At 25.6% G+C, this 14,008-nt stretch overlaps 1 protein-coding gene across 7 annotated transcripts in view; it reads left to right on the top strand.

Annotated features, from left to right (window-relative positions):
- The window catches only part of LOC111675775 (complexin), a 251,169-nt gene that overhangs the window by 58,607 nt on the left and 178,554 nt on the right, over positions 1-14,008 (top strand). For all 7 annotated transcript variants that reach the window (XM_046949386.1, XM_046949383.1, XM_046949384.1 and 4 more), the window contains one exon: positions 13,663-13,693. The gene's annotated coding sequence lies outside the window, so the exon portion shown is untranslated. The remainder of the gene's footprint in view (positions 1-13,662; positions 13,694-14,008) is intronic.

Genomic DNA, 14,008 nt, shown 5'->3' with positions numbered 1-14,008 from the left:
TATTCTCATTTTTTTGCAAGTAATTAGCGTTGATCTAATTTTTTACAGAGGGCTTATATGGGGGAAGGGTTAGTTACCGACACATTCGGTAGCAAGATTTACGTTCGTATAAAAGTTTCTTATGTCGAATTATATAACAGTATTTCATAGTTTGGTTTTTTAAGCAAGCAATTATCGTTAAAGTAATTTTCTAAAGGGGAACTTATATGGAGGATAGGGTCAATTATTAACCAATCCACATACATTTTAGTAGAGATATTTTGGATCGCTCGTATTATTAAACTAGTAACTAGCGTTTAAGTAATTTTCTGAAGGGGACCTTTATGAACCAATCCTCACTAAAATTTTAGAGAGATTTTGGCTTGCATAAAACTCATGTGTGTCGAATTTGGTCACTATATTCATATTTTTAAGCCAGTAATATATTTTAAGTCATTTTTAAAATCAATTCTGTCTCAATAGATAGACGGACATGGCTAGATAGTCTTAGAATTTAATATGAACCAAAAATATATATACTTGTGTAGGTCTATGACCAACATTTCGATGTTTTACAAACGGAATGACAAAATTAATATACTCTTTTTTATGGTGGGTATAAAAATAAAGAATCGACTGATCTTGGTTGACGTTATCTCTAATCACAACAATACAATAATAATTCATATATATTAATTACTGAACTACTTCTTTATAATGCAGATGATATGTAATTGCTATTGCAATTTTTTATCTTTATTGTAATGCCGTTGTGTTCTATGACAGACATACAGTTTATTCTTCATTAAATACAAGGTCTTTTGTTAATTTCATAATTTCTCCTCACTTTATTCTCTTTTGTTACATCGGTTTATGAAGAAAATTTTCTTTGATCATCACTTTTAAAATGTTGAGGTCTTTTATATGGAACTATTTTTTTTTTTTGTTCCTTTATATATCACGTTCTTAAACTTGAGAATAAATAATTATACAAATTTAAACTCAACATTTCTTTTTTATCTTTTATATACAATTGTTTTTAATATTTTCACTCTTTTCTCAACCACATACTAGTACATAGTTAGTTTATTATAAATACAATACATATTTTTTAACTTTTCTTCTTATTGTCTTTAACCTTCTTTTAATAACATAAAGAAAAAAATATATGTATAATTGTAACTGTACTAAAAAAATATCATGTTATATGTTAACATGTCGAGAAAATGTTTTCAAAGGCAATAGATTTTTTTTAACTTTATGTTAAATAGTATAAAAATGGATATCACCAGATATGGTCTTATATTCTTCGCAATTTGACATGTTTTTTACATACTTTTTTACACCCTACACCACTATAGTGTGGAGGTTATAATGCCTTGTAATACCCAAAAATATTGGTTAACAACCTTAATTTTATCAATCAGTTTAGAGTTCTGAGTCAATTTGGCTTTTTTTGTTCGTCGGTCCGTGTATTCCATATAACTTCTTTTTTGGAAAATCACTTTTTGGTCAACAAATTATTAAAATATATTTAAGTATTAATTTTACTCGAACTGAATAAATTTATTATTGATGAATTAATTACGATATCAGTCTCGAGTTCAACTCCTACCTGAAATAGTAATTAAATCATCAATAATAATTATATGTCGACCATATGTCTTTCATATGGTCGGCCATGCTCAACTATACATTTTTACACCTTTAAAAAAATGAAGTTTTCCAGTTATTTCCGTAGGCATTTCTTAGTTTTGCATATGACTATGTTTAAGACCTTTAACAGTATTTCCTTAAAATGCTAAAGGGGTCTTGTAAAAATATGAGCAGATTATTATTTTCAAAAGAAGTTTATTCTGCAAGTGTAATATTTATCTTTTCTTTTTTCCTTATCTCTTAAATACTATATATATTTTATATTAATGATATTTTATACATATAAAAATGTAATAGTGTATATTTCTTCCCTTACCAACGCATTTTTACCCCTTGATGTCAACACTATATTATACAACTTAAATGTCAAGTATGAAAAATTTTTAGTTCTTTGTATTTTATTTAATACCCAGCAAAAACTATACAATGACATTCAATTGTAATTTGTAACTTAACAAATAACAATAACTACTACAAATCGCCCTGATTGCATAGAAATAAGCTAATAAGGTGTTATTAATAATATGTTATATAAATACATTATTACGTTCTAGCTAAATCTCTTATTACTATTTATTAATTTTAATACGGTGATGTCATTAGAGGAAGGACTTTTCACAAAATAGTTGTCGTTGTAGATCGTAAGAATATAATTGTTTGAATTTTTTATACTTTTTTATTTATAATTTTCTTCAGAATATTTCGGGATAGTTAATAATAATTAATTCAGACAAATAGCAGATAATTAGAAATACTAAATATGAGAAATTTTATAACCTTTATCATAGAAGGAAAAGTTTTACAATTCTCTTTAACATACTAGGTTTTATTTGAACATATGAATATATATTTATTTTCAAACACAAAATTGTAACTGTAATGTAAACAACTTTTCTCTCTTAACAAAAAGTGTCTCTGTGACATAGAAAATCCATTTTCCATAGTCTAAGCCAAATATAGGACTACTTTTAACTAAGTTTTATAGCCCAGAAAAATAAGGGTTTTGCTCCTAAATTTGCAAATCTTCTCCTTTGTATAATTAGTAAGGGGCAAAAGTCATCCAAAATATCTTGAGCACCAAGCGAGATATTGGAGGTTCAGGGTTACAAAAATCAGTTTTTGACTAATATCTTGCTCATTTTTTATCTAATTATCCTGTGGTGTAATAATATTTTTAAAAAAATATATATAATGTTTTTTTATTTTCCAGCAAAACTAAAAACGTACATTCTCGGTCATTTATCTTAAAATTTTATTTTTATGATGCGGTTGTGTACATTTGTGTTTTTATTATTCTTTACATTATTTTCTATAATGTTTACTTTTCTTTTATTTTCATGTCAACAGTGTTCTGTCATTTATTTTCTTTATATTTGTATGCAAAACTCAAGGACAATAAGGAAATGCTGTTTTTTGCTACTGTTTCTTATTGTCGTTGTTTCTGTCATTTGTATACAAAACAAGGATGGTGATGTATTTCCTTAATTTTGCATTTATTTTGAGCACAAATTGCAATACATAAGTATAACAAATACAAAAAGTTTCTTCTTCACTTGTTCAATCCTTAACACAACAGCATTTGTATTATTTCTACACTTTTTCAATAAATATAAAATCATTTTTCAAAGTTTTTAGGTTTACAACATACAAATTTACTAGGTAAAAAAAAAAATATATATTTTATTTTTTCTTATATCATCATAGTTGAAAGCTAATTAACAGCTGATATTTTGAAATCATATGAATATTAGTCATATATATGGACAATTTCGTATCAATACCACAATAAGCAATTAGGATTTATTTAGGATGTTAGTGGTAAATGTACTTTACAATGATTTATTTAAATTAAATTTCTAGTAACAGAATTATTTAGCTAATTACATATCAACTGAATGACAAAAGATATACAACTAATTATTTTTTATTTCAATGATGTTCTCTTTTACAATTAATGTTCCCCGCTAGCTGGTAACCATTCTTCCTCAACACATACATATATTATAATCAAATTCATGTTTCAATAAAAAATTCCACACTTGTATGTAATTTTCAAACATTTTCCCTAAAATCCAAATAAATTCGCTTCCTTGCTCTTTTCAACGTTGCTTATTTGCACTTGCTTTTGCTATTGTATTTTTTTTTCATCTTCAAATTGTTAAAATACCAATACATTTCCCCAAACATTATATCCAATTTTTATATTTTTCATACAATTTACAATAAATAAAACGCAATTTTCAATTTCATGCTTCATAGTGCAAAAATGTTCTCAGTAACAACAAATTTTAGTTAAACGCTTTTTTATTCCTTTTCATTTCTTTTTCATCTTTTTTCCCCGATACAATTTCGAACGTGTGTAATTTGTGCAAAACTAAAGCAGAAATTTTTATAAAAATAATTGTAAATGAAAAACGCATAAAAAACATCAAAATTCATAGAAATATTTAAATATTTATAAAGCATTTTTAAATTATTTACATTATTTAATTTAAATAAAAAAATAAAAGCTACATAAAATTGTTACAAGGAGGAGCAAAATTCAGGAGATTTTTTATAATATTAAAAAAAATTAGCACAGTGCAATAAATAACTTGCAAAATTGTAAATCTTTGTATTAATAATTTTTTTAATACATATAAAATGGAATAATGTTTTTAACTTTTTTATGACAGTTCCATTGAGATCTTTTCGTGATTTAAATTTCCAGATAGACGTACAAACAAATGGACATGTCTTAATCGTCTTATAACCCATAATAATTATTAAATTTTTTTGCATATCTAGGAAAAATATTACCAAAGAATTAACTAAATTAAGTGCTCTAAACTAGCTAAAACATTTTCAGAATGGTATTGTGTTGTGTATATAATTTTGGTCCTTTCGAAATCGCTATAAAATTTACCGGATATAAAAATAATATGAATATGATCCGAATAGCTTCACAATAGGTCATAACTCTATTTCTAAAACAAAAAAATAATTAAAATATAAACATGTCGAAATAAAATTTGTTCTATCAATAAATAATTCACTCTATAAAGTCTTTTCCGGATTCATCCATAATTGGTCATAGCTTCCATTTAAAACTTCACAACGATTTTAATAAGATCTAAACAGATCATCACTTTTTACTGTACTACGGGTATTAAAGATTAGGAAATGTGCAATTCTACATACCAACCTCTTTCTTCTTTATTTCACAACACAACTGCCATAAGAAAACGTTTTCTCTTAAATTTTCTGCCGTCCAACTTTTTGCTCTAAATCAGCTTTAAATATTTGCCCCTCTCAAAAGATGAAACAAAATTCAAACAAAACTTCTTTTCTTTAAAACTTAAACTTTAAAGTTCTACATACAAGTATTTGTGTATAATTTCTCACAAAACAGAAAATAAAAACGTTCCTAAGCTTGTTTACGCCAACAAAAGTGAGTTATTTTCTCCTGCCAGTGGCAGCGAATAAACAAAACAAGCACAAACCCTACCCCAAAAAAAACTCAAATCCAAACAAACAACAGTGTACAAGAAATTCAAAGTTTGCAAGGTTCTCACTTGCTACGTGTGTTGGCAATTAAATTTGCCTTTAAGACTATAAATCTCACTCGCAAACAAAATATGTATAAGATTTTTGTAAATATTCGCATTTTCCAAAAAGAAAAATCCATAAATTTATGGTACAAACGGAACAAGTATGAAAATAATTTCCACTATAATCTTAACAACTACTTTTGACTTAAAGTCAAAAGTAGAATAAAGCACAAATTAAATTTAATAAAATGTAAACTGTTTTTCAAAGAGTATATACAATAAATATGTTAAAGTATAAAAGTCCTGTTTATTTCCTCTTAATCAGTTTATATGTATGTATTTCAATATATATATGTATGTATATGTAAATATTTGCAAGTGATATTAAATATGTGCGGATGTGTGTTAGTTTTCCTTTTAAAATTTATCTCAAATTTTGCAGTTGAAGTAATTTAAGACATTTGCCACTTGTTCTTTCAAATAAGTGTGTAAAATAGCTAATACTTGAACACATACATTGAGAATATACAAACATATATGTATATCTTTAGTAATAAATTCTCATTCTTGGAATAAGTGGAAACAAGTGAATGGATTTGTATACCCTATACCACTTTAGTAAGGAGGATATATTGAATTTGTGTTCATGTTTTTAACAATATTTGTCATCAATAAGAATTTTAAGAAAATTTCATCACTCTAGGTCACAACGTTCGTAACCTATCAGGTTTTCAACAAAAAAACTGGCTTGCAGACATCGCTAGATGATCTTAAAATCTTAGAAAAAAGTATTTTAAATTTCAGATTCATACAAATTATATAAAGATATACACAAAAAATATCTTTTTAAACAGAAAATTTAGACGTTACCGCTTCAACATTGTTTATATAACAAAAATTTGTTTCAGCAAAAAAAACGTAAGCGACAACAAAATCGGATACACCGTCAATATAAAATCGAAACAACTGCATCCCATATTTTAGATGTAGTAGTATATATTAACGGAGTTTTAGAGTAATGCTGTGTCCTACTTCGAAAATAATTAAAAAAATGCTCTCCTGTATAATTTTGTTGTTTACATCTTTTGTGCGGTTTTCGCAATTTGGAAAGTAATTCTATGAAATTTGATCTGATTTAATCGCCATACAACCAGGCTTTAGAGTTCATAATTATCTTAAACATACCTTTGCAAAATAGCAAAGTCTAAATAATACTTTAAAAATTAAGTCATTTTTAAATAATGGCTTGTGCGCCACTAATTTCTATACAAAAAAATTATTACTATGATATTCGGCATAATAAAACTATATTGCTATCAAATTCGGTATAACCAACTTTTATCTATCACCGTAAATCCCTCTATCAAATTTCAATATTAATATTGGTATTTTTGACTTTAACCGCTAAAATTCCGAAAATTAGTTGATCATCAATTATTTTTTTTTAAATCCTTCATTAAAAGTAAATATTATTTTATATATACTCATGAGCATTGTAGGTCTATCATGACCGACTATGCTTTCTAACTTGCTTTATTATATGTAAAGAAACCCCCGCTTAAGAATGCAATGGTTAAAAATGACTGTGTTGATACATAATAATTGTGTTATTGGGAAAGTACGAAGTAGAAAAAGTACGCAGATAAGCCATTTATTGCCCTTCTTCTAGGGTGATTTATGTTTCAGGTGACACTTGTATGGGGGTTGTGTAAAACCTTGTATTCCGAACAACATTACAACTTATTTCAAATACTAAATTTCATTTAGTTTTTTCAAAAATTATGAAATTAACTTGTTTTACATTTTTATATGTCGAAAATGGATAAATCATTTCGAAAAAAATGCATGACCATAGTGTATCAGCTGTGAATGTAATTTTGAATTGTACCTAAATATCTATGTTATCATTTGTACCTCACTGACAATCATTTAACTCACACAAAAGAACATGCAATTCACATAAAAACAAATGAAATGTTGTTTGTGTGAGAATAAGACATTTTATATGCTTCAAATAACTGTCAAGAATTATTTTCATCAATTTCTATATATTTTTTTCATATTTTCTTTTTGTTTGTATCTTAATCTGTGTATTCATAACTGTATGAAATGTTGGATGATGATGGTTTTCTTTACGACTGAGAATGTATGTATGTATGTAGTGCTATATCCCAGTAGCTTTGTAAGGTGTTAATGTATCACTTTTATAAAGTATGTTTGTATGAACATTGTATAATGTACTTATGTACATGCATATGTATATAATAGATATTATATACTTTTTCGTTATTAGATAAATAAGGGAATATGATCTTTTTAATCCAAACAAACTTCTTCTTAAACTTTTATTTTGAAATGCAAAATCGAAATGTTTTCTTAACAATATGAACATTTTGAGTAAAAACTTTATATTCTTTCTTCTTAGCTGGTATATTTATTTATTATTAATTCATATCTATGCCTTTCTTATATCATTCTATATTACCAATATAATGTTAGGATATTAAGAAAAATTTTAGTTAAAATCACTTATTCACCAAGAACTGCAGGAATGTTTGATTATTATAAAAGTGTTGGCATCACATCACTTTATCTCTGTGTGTAGAGTAAGTGCGTTTCGGTTATGAGTATCTTGAGAGATTGTAATATAAAAGTCCATAAATATCAAATGTAATAAAATTTAACAAAAAGAAATTCTGTACTACACACATATTTAAATATTACATATACAATATATATGTATGTATATTCGTATACGTTTGTGTGCATAAAAATGACACATTTTTTTATTAAATTTAAATTTATTTTATGACAAAAAATGTTATCAAAAAGTAAAAATAAAATTTATCTAAAATAAATACTATAAAATACAGGTACTCATATATTTAGATATAAACATACTAATATACACACTATGTATGTATATACCCAATTGTATTGTTATATTTATAATTTTTTTTTTTTAAGTTTTTGGTATCCAATCAGGTAAGCAGCATATAAATAATTTTTCAAAATATGATATATTCTCTTGCATTAATGAAATTTATTTGTAACTGAATTTATGATAGTGAATCAATATATTGTATATATTTTTTAGACACCTTGACATTTGAATTAAATATTATATAAATCATTGTATGACATTTACAAAACCTCTCATGTTAAATAAAATTTTTGAAATATTATTTGATATATTTTTTAATTTTTATTTGAAAATGCAAAACAAACATTTATTTGTAAATACACTCTTCGATTATCAATCACACTTTGAGTCGATGTAAAACGCTACTTACACGCTTATTCTACAGAAATTATTAACCAGAAAAAAATAATTATTAGGGTAATAAATATTATGTTTTTAAGATTTTTCAATTAGTTACGGAATTCGTACGTTCTAAAGAACTAGTGTGTAACAGTTGCTAAAGAACTTTTTAGAAATACTTATGTATTTATAAAAAATATAACAATATTTCTCAAACTAATTTTACTGATTTTCGAAACTGCTAGGAGGGATTTTAATTTTTTTTACAAAACATATTTGGGAAATTTCAATTTTGGAAATTTCAAATAGTTAAATGAAAATTGGCACATAGCTTTTCCTTTGCATAATTAGTAAGTGATTAAAATTCACTGGAAATATCTTATCCGAGATATTGGAGGTTAAATGTTACAAAGGTATCAAAAATCAGCGAATATCTTGATTAATATGTATCGTATTCATTTAATTGTTATTATAGTTTTTATAGAGAATTGAATGCCCTACATTTAGTTTAAAAAATATTGTTCATTCCATTAGTGGTTCTCGAGATATATTGCATTATTTTTCCATCGCAATAATATTTTTCTATTAATGATCTGAATGAGAGAAATAATTGTGGTGAAAATCCACATATATTAAGTAATATTCCTACCAAATTTTATTAAAGTTAGACTTTATCTTGAATTATTTTGTAAAAATTTTTGAATTTTTAAAAGGGTATTTATTATTTTTTTTTTATTTATTATTATTGGAAATAAATTAAATACGGTTGAAGTCTTAGTCTGTTTTCAATAAAATTAAGTGGAAATATTTTCCTGACTTTGTAGATTATGTCGACAAATTATTTTCAGTTTATATTGTGTAATTGTGGCCTGTGACCCCATCGAAAATTTCGGATAGACGGACATTGCACTATGGGCCAGAGAGCTATGCTGTGAAAAAATAAGACATTATCTGTATTGGACTTTAAATATTAGAAATTGTAAAAACGCGCACGAGGAATAATAAGCGAGATATTCGTTAAAAACAAATTTTTTAACATTTGAACTCCCTCTCGAATAGCGCAAACAAATTTTCGGTGACTTTTAATCCCTTACTAACTGTGCTAAAGAGAAGCTATGTGCCAATATTCATTTATCTATCAAAAATTTCGCAACAAACTCCTTATTTTTCTGACCTATATGTAGAATGAAATACATAAAAAAAATGCATTTGATCATTTTATTATTTTTATTAGTTTAATTTTTTTTTAAGCTTCCTTAATTCAACATTAGATTATTTGTCAATTTAACCGTTTTCTATTCCCAGAATGGCCTGAGGTTAAAACATTATACAAATAAATAATTTTATTACTATATGCATACATATGTATATGTATATACACATGTATTTGTATATATCCCATTTGTTTATGCGGTATTTATATCCAAATCTACATATATTTATGTAAATAAACACAAAAAGCGAATTTAAATAGAATGATAAATCAGTGTTAATCGTTTATATAAACTATTATAACTGCAATAATATAGACTGTACACAAGGAAAATTCATTAAAATATTTATATGAATATAAAAACTGCATAAACTTAAAGTATATTTATTAAGTTATACAAGAGCATAAACAATTGTCCAAATATTCTAAAAACTTTTTTTGTACTTACTCCAACTTTTTAAAAATCAGCGTTTAAAAAAAATACTTTTTCTGTATTTGAAAAAAATAATAAATATATAGATAAAATAGTTCGTAAATTTGCTAAATAATTTATTGCTTTTTATATATATTTTTTATATTTATAAACATGAATAATTGTCTATTTGCATATTAATTTACACAGATACTCATAGCGCACAAATAAGTATTAAAAAAAAGAATAAAAATAAACAAATTTGTGAATTAATTTTTTATACCCATCACTTTTGTAAGTAGGGCATCACTAAAACTAGTATTATTCGGTGTGCTGATACCCATAATTAGAATAAAAAATGGTATATAAAAAGTGTGTACTTGTGTTTAAAATATTATTTTTTTATAGAAGTTTCGAATTTTGACTGTTTGCTTCCAAACCTAAATTTAAGATCTAAAAATAAATATGGGAATTAAATAATAGATTTTTAAAAATATTCTAATAAAACCATGAGTGCAATTTTTCCAAACTTTTAAAAGTTTTCTAAATAAACTTTATGTGATTTTTTAGTACTAAGAAGTGAGCGAAATAGTAAAGAAATTAGGATGATAACTTTTACAGTTAGGGGCACCGGCGATTTGAATACTACTATTGTATTAGCCGAGAGGGTAGTTACACATTATAGAACGATACTTAAAAAATTAAACAGAAAAATTAAGTTAATATAAAACTAGCTTATTTTGAATTTCATTGCTGTAGTGGAATTTTTAAGTCAGTTAAAGCGTTAAAGTCATTGTCCAAAGAAGATCATGAAATACGGGTAGTATAAATTATTGTCGATATGAGAGTTAAAGTAATTTTCAGAAGGGAATCTTCTATAGGGGTAGGATTAATAATAAACCAATATCCGCCAAACCTAACAGAATAATGACTCGGTATAAAAAACAAGTTTGTGCCAAATTCCATAATTCCATTTGCCGAATTATTAACAATTTTATGGAGTTTTAAACTATAATCGTGGAGCGATATTATTCATTTGAAATATCAAACCAAACATACTTAAATATAATAAATATACTTATAATATAATATTTATAATAAATATTTCTTTTCATACCCTATCGTGATTTCAACAGACAGACAAACTGATGAACGGACAGACGGATGGACATGGCTAGATAGTCTTAGAATTGAATGATAAAGATAAACCGTCAAATTGGGTTTAAACGTTTTTTCAAACCTTCACTTCGTTAAACTGTTATATAGCATACATACTAGTATATAACACTCTCACTTATTTTTCAATATTCAACAAATATACATAGATTGTTCAAAAGTATAATATTCTTCTTCGTTGTTATTATTTTTCCAAGATCTTTTCAATCTTTAATACCTACGAATTACTTTTTTAACACACCATCAAATACAGTTAAATGTTAAATTAACGATGGTCATTTGGCTTAAAGTTTATTTGTGAGATGACAAAAAAGAAAAAGAAATATTAATTTTCCTTTTAACAAAATCCAAGTAAATAAACATTGAAAGTTTCTTTTTCACTTCTTACTATATTCTTTTGTGAAGAACACACATAAACTCTAATTTTAACAAAAATCAGCAAGTGAAAAGTTTTTATCACAACAAAAACTTTTATCGTGCTTTTGTCAATTTATGTACTTTTTTCTTAAATTTTTGGTATTTTATTTATAAAGCTGAAACATTTCATACCTCAAATATTCTGCTTTAAGTTGAGAAAACAAAAATTATTGTAAAGGAAGTTTTCTTACAAAATAAACTGAAACGAAAAACAAATATAAAGATAAGTTAAATACGAATATCTAAGAGATCAAAATCAAAGTATGAGAAATTTATGAACAAATAAATGAAAAACTAAAAAAAGAAACAAATATTGAATAAAACAAATAATAAGTTTTTGTTGGTGACAATGACGATAACAGTGAGTGTTGAAAGGTAAAAATGATGAGGACGTCAAGTATTAAAAAAAGTTAAAGTTATGAATTCATTTTCAATATAAGGTAGAATAACTCAAACCTAGTTGAAAGGTTATATATAAATGTAACTAAGTACTATCATTTTATGCCAATTCCTTTTGTTATGACATAAATTAAAGCGGTTCAACGTCACTGTAGTTTTTTAGTTTAATGGGGAGGGTATATTGGGTTTGAGCTGATGCTTGCAACGCACAATAATATTGGTCCTATACCCATCTTAAAATATACCAATCGAATCAGAATAATTTTCTTGTAATCAAACTACATGCCGCAATTTTGAAGGTAATTCAATGAAATTTGGTACATGATCTTCTATTGTTCCAAGGCCGAAGCGTATTGAAAATAGTTAAGATCGGTCCATTAATTCACCTACATACCAACATACAACTGAACCCCCGAGTATGGCTTGTAAACCTAATAATCAGACTACAGTTCGCAATTTTGGAGATAATTTAATGAAATTTGTTACATGATCTTCTATGGTACCGTATATGAAGTCTATTAAAAATGGTTAACATCGGTGCCTAGCTCCTATACAACTAGACACACCGAATAGGGCTTTTAAGCTCATAATTATGTTTAATATATTTGTATATCGACAAAATACTGCAAAACCAAGTTGTATACTAGCCTTGATAACCACCATGAAAAAATTGACATAAATGTCCACAATTCTATTCAATATTAAATGGCTTCAGTATGTTTATCTGAGGCAAGGTACAATTCAACATAAATGTTTTATTATAAAAAACCTAATCACATTTTACTTTTTGTAGCAGGTGTAGGGTATTATATCGTCGGCCTCGCCCAACAATATTTTCTTACTTGTTCTATATTAGAAATGGGTTTTGTTAGAAATTTTGATCCAAACACTTATTGAAAACATGTCTTATAGAATTTTTTAATATTCATGATTTGTATCCAGTCTGTATCCGTTGATTAAAAAAACAAGCGTACGACGGACATATCTAAATGAACTTTGGTATTGATAAGCATTCAAAATATTCTTATGGGTTGACAAATTTATTTAAATACAAAATGTTTTTTTAAAGAATTGTTGTTTAAATTCACTATAAATGTTTTCGATTCAAAAAAAAAAAAAAAAAAACATTTCTTTTCATCGGTTTGTTTATTTTCCCATTTTTGCTTTTTTCCTAAGAGAACGCATATATAGGAGAGAATTGTATAAATTTTCAATCTAAATTTTTCTATACTTTTATATTATCCCCACCAAATAAAGGGTTTAATGCGTAAAAGTCATTTTTAAGTCCGAAGTTTTATTTTTTATTTTTGTTATTTATTTAATTTTATATTTCAAGTTATTTTTCATTTATTTATTTTTTGTGTTTTAGCTCGTGTTTTAACTCTTAAGTTAAAAAGTCAATAAATTATGTAAATTTGTTTACTTTTGTACATATTTTCTATTTAGTATTTCCGATGAAATGGGTATAAATTCCTTTAGCCTTTAGCTATTTATTTCATTATTTTAATGTTATCGAAGAAAGAAGAAGGATGAGGAAAACCATAAGAAAAAATATTGCCTAACTTAAAAAAGTATATTAAAATTGTTTAAAGAGTTTTTTATTCTTTTTTATTTACAGATACTTTTTGAAGTCTTAAAGCCTAATTAAGGTAAGTTTGCAAAAAAAAAAAAAATATTTATATTTTATTGGCTGCTGTTCATGTGGAAAAGTTTAATGATATTTTAGATTGAAAAATAACTTTTGGCAGTTTCTCAAAAATATGTAGATTGAAATATACGTTAATGTTTTTTTCAATTTGTTTTTATGACAAAAATGAACATTTATGTAAAATCTTAAGGGATAAAGTAATGGTTTATACATTTTACAAAAAAAAAAATATAACTAAATATTAAATTAGATTCATATCATTTGGAAATATACATTTTAAAAATTTCTGAATAATGAATATAATACCGTACAACAG

Source organism: Lucilia cuprina, chromosome 4 (genome assembly GCF_022045245.1).
Source record: "Lucilia cuprina isolate Lc7/37 chromosome 4, ASM2204524v1, whole genome shotgun sequence".
NCBI classification, from domain to species: Eukaryota; Metazoa; Arthropoda; class Insecta; order Diptera; family Calliphoridae; genus Lucilia; species Lucilia cuprina.
The sequence above is the reverse complement of the archived record's forward strand: the minus strand, read 5'-3'. Positions and strand labels throughout refer to the sequence as shown.